The following is a 10,000-nucleotide window of genomic DNA, read 5'->3' on the forward strand; positions in this document are numbered from 1 at the left end:
GTAGACGACAGTAATCATATGTCATTATGTACAAGTGATCAACAGATAACAGTAATGAAAAAGCTTGCTTTAAAACACAAAATTTAAACTCTCGATATGAACCCTTTAAAGACCAGTTGCTCGTATTAGGGCACAGGAAATGTCACGTGGGGTGAAGTGAGTTAAGGAGAATGTAAGTGAGAGGGGAACTAAAATGTTAGTGGGCGATAGAAGGGTCAAGTGGGAAGGGTCCTAATGGTGGGGAGGTAGTAGGAGGAACAGAGGGATAATGGGATGGCTACAGTTTTTGAAAGGCTTGAAAGAGGGTCACATCAAGGAGGAATTATCTTAATTTTAGCATGCTTTTGATAAAAGCTGACTAAAGGTTACATCGAAATCAAATGTTTTTTTGGTGCAACTTAAGGGAGACACTTCATTAATATAATCCTGTTTTAGAGTTTACTAAACACTTTTCCCAGTGATCCTCTGTCACACACACTGCAGTTACGAAAATATTTAAGAAATTTGTAAAGTGAAAAGAAACAAAGATTCTTATTGAATAAAAAAATGAAGTTATAGCATTGTATGTAGGTTATACCCATACTGAAGTAACCTGCCCCGGTGAAAACGCATAAATGAAAGAATATTCAACACTGTCAGTAATATTTAAAGAAGGCTGAGAAGGTGAAGTAGATACGCCATACAAATCAGTTATCTCAAAGAGTTCAGTATAAGTAAAACCCGAAGGGGATAGTGTAATCAGCGCACCTCACACGGTGCACTGCATGTATTGCTTAAGGTTCTCTGCAGCATCCCTTCGGCCCCTGACTTCAGCATCTTTCATTTCTTTTACTGTGCCTCCGTTCATATTATCTTTCTTCCGTCTTACTTTCCGCCCTTTCCTGCGAGGTTTTCCTCCTGTTACAACTTTAAAACCTTTTAACAGCGCTGAATGACCTCATAGGTCCTAGCGCTTGGCCTTTGGCTTAGATCTTATATTCCATTCCATTCCATTATAAAGAAATAAGACGCATGAGGATTCGTAACACGAAAGTATTCCGTAAGCTTGCCAGTGTTTCCGATAAGCATGCCTGTTTTAAGAAAGAAATAGTAGTGCACAGCTCATGGGAGAGTCGAAATTAGCATATTAATGTAAACGACAATCAAGATTATGGATTTATCCTCTATGCAGAAGACTTGAGCATTATTGATTTCAGCTTGAAGTTTCTTAAGTATGCATGTATTTGCACTCTTTCAAAGGCATGTGCCTCGTTGTTCTCGTCTTTTTATATATATCTAAACGTCTTTTGTTCTTATATCGCTTGAAAGATTCGCCTCCTTTGACCTTGAGTGTTCTTAACGACTGCGTCAGGGGTTGCACCTGTCTTTTGTTTTTTTTTATTTTTTGGTTATGTGGAATACTCTAAAACAGGCTTCAAGATTTTGTAATCAGTATACGTATGTTATTTATATGACGGGAACGGGGCTATTCAGTCAGCTTTAAATGATTATGGCTAAAGTGAGGTTTAGTACACTGTAATGAAAGCCTTCTCTGTTAAGATTAGTACAAGAACCTTTTCCGTTTAGGTCATTATACAGACAATTTTTCATGTGGGCATGCTATTTTACCGGTGCCGATTCAAACGAAGTTTAACACATTAATTTATCGTCTTCATCGGCTGATTTTTACCTATGAAGAATTTAATAGCGTAATCACATTTAATCGTGAGTTTATGCGTTTGCAAAATAATAATCGGACGACGCATACTGTATAAGAAAGAAGATAATCTTGAAATTCGTAATTAGGTCATGGGGAATTACCATCTCACTTCAGTGCTATAATCGTTCACTACATGGGTATTAAAAAAAGTTCTTCTACAAATGCACAAGGTCTATTCTTGACACCATTAGTACAAATATTTTACATTGTCCAATAAACAGCCTATAATATACACAACGGTCGGACGTGCAAGCACAAACATAAGCCTGGCTTAGATACACAGCTTTCAATATAAATTGTTTTACAATAACGAGACACCATTTACCCTAACTTAAATCTGTTATCGTAAGATTTCAACATTTCCTTTACTAGTTGATCAAGGAATTGAAACGACCTGATATTTTAGACTTCACTTTCTTCTTTATAATTTCTTTTACCTTTTGGTATTGTAAACTTTATTCTCCTGACAGCCGCTCGTTCATCGGCTGAATCAATAAGCGGAATTCCCACGGGGTCACCAGTATGCTTCACTTGTTTTTCCGCGAGTGTTTTGTTTCCTTTTATTTTTGTCGTTTTATCTGACATTCTCATCTGGCAATTTTCTCGTATCTATGATTTGCTATTTGATTGGCTTATGTGAGATAGACGTCAATTTTTTTTCTTTTGTACTTTTGCCTGAAATTTCACTCAGAAGCGCTTGATTTTTTTTTTTTACTTCACCCCCATATTTTATTCTTATGGTTGCATACACTTGAGACTCAAACACACACGCACACACCTACATACATGCATCTATCTATCTATCTATCTATCTATCTATCTATCTATCTTATCTATCTATATATATATATATATATATATCGAATATGGTTATAGCGTTATATATATATATATATATATATATGTTATTGTTAAAATGATCATCATCATCATCATCATATTATTATTATTATTATTATTATTATTATTATTATTGGCTTGTGTGTATTATTATTATTATTATTACGGGCTGTATTATTCTGATACTGACCGATTGGATGTCTGCTGGGGAACTGGAGAATTACAACAACGTTACAAATTTCTAAAGGAAAAGAGAGTTGAACTGTAGAGAACATGCTGTAATTTTATATTTTAAGAAAAAGTTAAAAAAAGAAAAGGCAAGATTTTTGTATACTGTTTTTATGAAAACAAATTCAGCTACTCGCATCTGATTTCCATATGAACTTCTATGTAAAACTGAAAAGTTTTCAGGTGAAAAAGGACACTCGTTTATTGTCACAGCGGCCTCGTATGCTGGGTTGTAGAGGCCTGGACAGGGCCCTTCTGTTCATCTTCTAATTCTCGTGTTCCTGGTAATGAGAAAAAAAATTTTTTTTTTATTTTTTCCTGAAGCCAATATCAACCGACTAGCAATTTGGCCAATTTAATAAGTAAATCACAAAAAAATCAAATGTTTTTGAAAGTTTTTCCTTGTGGTTTAACAAAATTGTAGAGTTTTTGAAAGACTAAAATATAACGAGGTATAATTTGTGGGAAGTACTTGTTGAAGATTTCACTTAATTTGTATTTAAAATGTGTCGTTTCGTCATTGAAATAAGGTATTTTAATCCGTCTTAAACCTTCGTTCTGAATATTTTTATGAAGGCCAGTGATGTAAGAAGTTGACCCTGGTCTGGTTGACGGCAAGTTTGAACATGTTCATTACAGTAGACTATCGTTGTTACACAGAAACAAAATAAATTTACGGATACAAGTAGCGCTGTAGTACTCGTATATAGAGATAATTAGTATTATTATACAACCGCATCTGATTTCATATCCAGAATGACTTCCATGCTAGTCTTGGACATTATTAAAAAATGCTTAGCTTCACAATTCATTTTCGTCTTCCTTTAGATGACAATAGATAATTCGACAATAATCCCATCATAAAACTTTGATCAGAATCTTGTACACTTTTATTAAGTAGTCTCTCTCTCTCTCTCTCTCTCTCTCTCTCTGTATGACTTGAAAATGCTGTAAATTTTGTCTAGGTTATTTCAGGCAAGTTAAGTTAACCTCGTTAGGAGGAGTTCATAACAGAATTTCGAATGAGAATCAATATTTTAGGTAAGATGCATCGAGAAATCCTTTTTTAAGATTAATTTTTTGGATCATTTTGACAATGCTGTATTATTGCTTTAAAAATGCGAACAGGGATGTGCTTTTTTTTTTTTTTAGTATTTAGCTTGCGTCCTTATATATTTCCTTGTTAAACCACCTAAGAGTTCATATGAGGTTGAGATGTATCGGTTTGTTTGTCTTTATCTCAGTGTATACAATTATATAAAGGAAGAATACTGAATGGTGTCTGTTGTGTCAGAGCATCTCCGTTTATCGGTTAATAGTCATTTGTGTACAACCCATTGAAAATTATTTACGTACGCATTTTTTACTTGAATGTTCAAAATAACCGAAAAAAAAGAACGGAGGCTCCTCTCTCTCTCTCTCTCTCTCTCTCTCTCTCTCTCCTCTCTCTCTCTCTCTCTCTCTCTCTCTCCAGTTATGAATCTGTGCCAGTTTGATTACTCACAACTCAAGGACGGAAGCTTATACGAGTACGTCCCCTTTATACGTTGTCAATGTTCGTGATATTTACACCACTGTAGAATCCAGTGACAACAGTTGTAGTAGTTAGTAGCAGCAATAGCAGCACAGATAAAAGGTAAACTTCCGACATATAGCCAAAAGCAATTATAAAGAGCAAACGCCGCGTCCAAACAACAACAAACATGCATGCATGAGCAGCCCTTAGAAAACCAAACACTTTCTGCCTTCGAAGCGGAAAGGCGCTTTAATAGATTTTCGATATTGTGGGAATGTGACCAAGGCTCCTTGGCTCTTTGTATCTCGAGTAGCCAAAAGCTCTTTGACCAGGAATAATGCCTTGAGTGATAAAAGCACTCATTATTGTGAGGGTGTTAGGGACGATACTTTCAAGCAAAAGAACGACCAAGTCAAGTTTATAAAGGGAAACCATTTCCCTGTCTTTTACAGTGGCAAGCTGCATAATTGGAAAATAATGCATCATCATCGTCATATACCCACACATGCGAGCTCGTGTACACGTGCTAAGGCGTACACACACGCACATACACATACATATATGTTTACATATATATATATATATATATATATATATATATATATATATATATATAATCTATGTATATGTGTGTGTATATATATATACATAAATTTATATATCTGTCTACCTAATATATATTATATATATATATATATATATATATATATATATATATATATATATATATATATATATATATACATATATACTATAATCATGAAGCTACAAATGTTGTTTAATATCCAGTTCAGCTACTGAATATCCCAGATGGGGACTTATCACGAAGAGAGAATTTTATTAGAAATAAAGGGATCCAGTACCGCCGGGTCTCGATCCCTTGCCACGGTACCTTCTAGCAACTTTTGGTGACTCAGTGGTTTGACCGTCGACTGGAATTGTTGGAAGGTACTGTGTTGAGGGATTGAGACCCGGAAGTACCGATCCATTTACCACTTATAAAATTCCCCTTCAGTGATAATTCCCCATCGGGGATATTCCCAAAGTAGCGTGAATTGGATATTAAACCACGTAGCTTCATGATTGTATATAAAGGTGTGATAAAATTTCATATATATATATATATATATATATATATATATATATATATATATATATACATATATATATATATATATATATATATATATATATATATATATATATATATATATATATATATATATATATATATATATATATATATATACTGCAACGAGGGCCTCTTAGTGCCAACTCAACCTCCAAGTTTGCAAAAACATAAAATATGTTACTGTTCATAAACAAATACAATGACCTTTTGCCACGCTGATAACTAACAAAGGAAGGTCATGAGAAAACCAGCCCCTTCTTAATTCTCTCCATGCTTCCCCCTTTAGTAAATCTCTTAATCTTTCCTAGACCTGGTGACTGCTTTGAAAAACTTCTTTGAGGTGAAGGCGAATGGAGACAAAAATCCCGCCCCACGGATGCACTGGCGTTGGGATGAAGACCGGGAGAAGGTTGAGCCCGCATAGCAACCAGCAAATACGTGGTTGCCAGGGTCACCTGGATTGGAAGGTCCACACGAGGCCTTGACATAGAAAACGGAAGGTCGCGGCCCATGTGACTTGGCCACCATCTTGGCCCCCCAAGGGCAGACGCCAGCGATTCAAGCTCCATTTGAGAGGACAGGAAAAATAATCCACCGAGGTCATAAGAAGAGGTGTATCAGTGGCGCAAAATCTTCCCTCCATACCTGGTGAAATTTGGTGAGGCCCCTCCATCGCTGTCTAAGTCACCTCCCCATGAGTTAGACCCTAGAAGTGGATCCCTGAGCCAGGAATAAAGTAGGTCAAGTTCAAAACTGAAAAGTACATATATTCTGTATATACATATATTATATATATATATAATGTGTATATATATATATATATATATATATATATATATATATATATATATATATATATATATATATATATATATATATATATATATATATATATATATATATATATATGCCCTTTATAACTACAGGAAGCCAGATTAGAAATAGGTTAACCCCACCCGATAATATTGCGTCCCCGGTCAAAGACTACTGTTTTCATGCACTTTTCGTGGAACTTTGTGTATGGAGAGGTAATGTTTTTAAATCTAACATTATAATCGGTGGGCTCATGGTTGCGTATTGTATAAATGAAATAGAAATAATTACATAATCATAAATAGGTATTTAGAAAATAACGTTTATCCTTTTTATTTAAGTAACTAAATATTGGCTTAAGAATACAGCATATTAATTGGAATTTTAAAACGTTTATCCAAATTGCCTTTTCTTCCTCTTTTCATATAAAGCTTTCCAGTCGTCGACGAAATTGGATTGTTCTGTATGCTACACGATTCCGCACTTATTCTGATCGTCCCCTGACCCATGCGAAGGTTTCATCGCTCTCATTTCGCCCCCAATTATCTCTCAACTTTATTGTTAGTGGCAGCCAATCCTTCTCAGTGACTTGACGCCCGCCGGGCTATGCCGTTCCAGCATATGGCCCTTTGTCAAGTCGTTCGGACCATCCTTATTACCCATCTAGATCCAGAATTGCGGAGCTGTTTTTTCTTCTTCTTCTTCTTCTTCTTCTTCTTATCCAGCAAAAGAATTTTCCATGTCCTTCTCCGACTAGAGAGGACTTTGATTGGTCATGATTTTTTGGGGATTTTAATGTCAGTTTTTTCTGTCTCACTCTGCGTAAATTCTCTTATTTTTGTCTATGTCAGTCTGTTATGGTTTTCCGTTCCTCCCTACCTCCCTCCTGTGCGTGTGTGTTTGTTTGTTTGTTAATTCCGTTCTTTCGATGTCAGTTTTTCCTCTATGGGTTTTAATGTCAGTTTTCTCTGCCTTGGTCCGCGTAAATTTTTTTATTTTTGCCCATCTCACTGCCTGTTTTGGTTATTCTGTTTCTACCTGCCTCCTTTAAATTAACCCCCCCTCTCTCTCTCTCTCTCTCTCTCTCTCTCTCTCTCTCTCTCTCTCTCTCTCTCTCTCTCTGTTGGTAAATTCTACTCCTTCCATTATTTTGTATATTTGTTTAGCGTATGAAAGAAATAGACGTGAATCTCGACTTTCTCTTCAAATCTTATGATTCGACGGATTGTCATGAAAATCTGATTCCCCAAATTATTCAGTTAAATAAAATGTTCAGATTAGAGCACAGCCTTTCTTTGGCGAGGCCATTTCTCCCGTCTGTCAATATCACAAGTGAGTGGATTCTTATTTTTTCTGCGAGTTAGGATGCATTATGAGATTCGATGTTACGATTCCGTTGACTTAATGATCCGAAATTTTTGGATAATGTTTGTGAAGAAGTTAAAGTGGATAAGTTCATTAAGCCTTGGATAACCATATCTAGATATGGTCCTGTTTACTGCAGCTGTTATTTGTTTGTTTGTGTACGACTGTATTGTTTCCTATTCCCTTTTCCAAGCAGGTTATTAAAAATACATTTTTGCTAACAAATAGACTTTGAAAAAAGTAATATTTGTTTTGATTTTTTAATGAAAACCTGTAATATAAACAGCTGAATTAAAGTCAGGATTTTAGTAACCATTTTTTCTTTATTTTAAAGGGTTAAGCTCGAATTTTTTACCTAAAATGATAAAAAAATATATAATATTTTTGTCTTACTTTAAAGGGGTTGCATCTATTTTATCTTCATTTATTCCCAGGGGATTTATTTTTTACTTTTATAACCGGAGGATGTCCCCCTGCCTTTTACTAAACGACCCTTTTGAACCTCTGGCTTCTTTTGAACGTCATACTTGTAATTTCTTTCTTTCTTTATTTTTAATGTGGCTCTTGGAATGATCCTTAGAAAGAATGTCTTGCATCTTTTAAACTTAAACATATATATATATATATATATATATATATATATATATATATATATATATATTATATATATATATGTACATATATATAATATATATATATATATATATATATATATATATATATATGTACATACATATATAATATATATATAATATATATATATATATATATATATATATATATATATATATATATATATATATATATATATATATATATGTATGTATATATATTTATATATATGAATGAATTTCTTGTGACCTTAAATTTATATATATAAATACATATATGTATAAACATATATATACATATATTTACATAAATTATATATATATATATATATATATATATATATATATATATATAAATATAAAGATGCAAGAAATTCTTTAAAAGAGGATCCATTATAGTCGTAAACAATACAGCGGTACACAAACCAACAACTGCAATAAACAGGACCATTTCTAGATATATTTATCCAAGGATAGTGAACTTATATATCTTATTTGTATGTAAACATATATCTATACATATAAATGGTTTTACGTAAAGTTAGGCATGTGAGGCAGAATCGCTTTCACAGGTTTTGAATTAAAATTTGTTCCTATGAAATTAAAACATCCAAAATAAGTTAAGTTAAGGTAAAGAACATTCAACCCGCTTCCCTTGTCCACCAGCAAAACCTGTAATTATTTTACATATAACTATTATCCAGAATTTTCCCTGGTAAAATATGTGTATTATTCTTCGTCTCGCTCAACAGATTGACTGCGTTCATGTAGTCGAAAACAGAAGACGTCGAGGCATTCAAAAAACCACAGTGATTCACAAATGGACATCTCAGCATCATGTTCTCACAATAGACCGTTTCTTCTTAAGACTTCTGACACACGGCCTATCTTGCTGAGACCAGCAATAACATCCATTTTATTCAATAATTACAACGAATTTATTTATTTATTTTTTTAGTGGAGTTGGGGCGTTTCACTGAGTAAAAGTCTACACCACATTTCTAAATCGAGATTTATGTGGGTCTCCAAATTGTAATTTGTATTTTGGATATTCTGCAGAATCAGGTAATGCTTAAACCCAAAATTGAGATTGCAGATGCAGTTGCAGATACAAGTGTTACATTTACATTTTCCTTAAACTCCATAACATGTTCTATCTTTTTTTTTATCCTTTCACATTCTTGACTCTTGTTTTAATACAATTCGTGACTTTGTATTACAACTATATTTCTAATATTTTATAAGGTACCTTTCTACAAATGCAAATACAACTTTTACATTTTTTCTTAAACTCCATAACATGTATCTTTTTTGTCCTTCCACATTCTTGAGTGTTATTCTAATGCAATTCGTGACTTGCATTAACTTTGTTTTACAATTCCATCTCTAATTTTTTTCATGTATCTTTCTACAACTGCAGATACAACTGTTACGTTTTTCCTTAAACTCCATAACATGATGTATCTCTTTTTTTTTATCTTATCACATTCTTGAGTATTATTTTAATACAATTCGTGACTTTGTTTTACAATTCCATTTCTAATTTTTTCTCATGTATCTTTCCGCAGATCAAGAAGGATCCTGAGCAACTCCTTCTGGATTGGCCACGGGTGAGTTGATCCAGCCGAATTATGTTCTTTTTTCCCCGGACTTTTTTATTTGTTTGTTTGTTTGTTTGTTTTTTGAAGTGAGGTCGAGCATTGCGAGGTTAAGAAGCGAAAAACATGGGGAAAGGGATTTCGTTTTGGATGTTTGTTTGTGTATAGAAAAATAAGTATGGGTAGTTTTATAAATTC

At 33.7% G+C, this 10,000-nt stretch overlaps 1 long non-coding RNA gene across 2 annotated transcripts in view; it reads left to right on the top strand.

Annotated features, from left to right (window-relative positions):
- LOC136844232 (uncharacterized) overlaps positions 1–10,000 on the top strand; it is a 348,527-nt gene that overhangs the window by 206,942 nt on the left and 131,585 nt on the right. For both annotated transcript variants that reach the window (XR_010854785.1, XR_010854784.1), the window contains exon 2: positions 9,773–9,814. This is a non-coding gene — a long non-coding RNA (uncharacterized lncRNA). The remainder of the gene's footprint in view (positions 1–9,772; positions 9,815–10,000) is intronic.

The sequence above is a fragment of the Macrobrachium rosenbergii genome, chromosome 12 (genome assembly GCF_040412425.1).
Source record: "Macrobrachium rosenbergii isolate ZJJX-2024 chromosome 12, ASM4041242v1, whole genome shotgun sequence".
Classification (NCBI taxonomy): Eukaryota; Metazoa; Arthropoda; class Malacostraca; order Decapoda; family Palaemonidae; genus Macrobrachium; species Macrobrachium rosenbergii.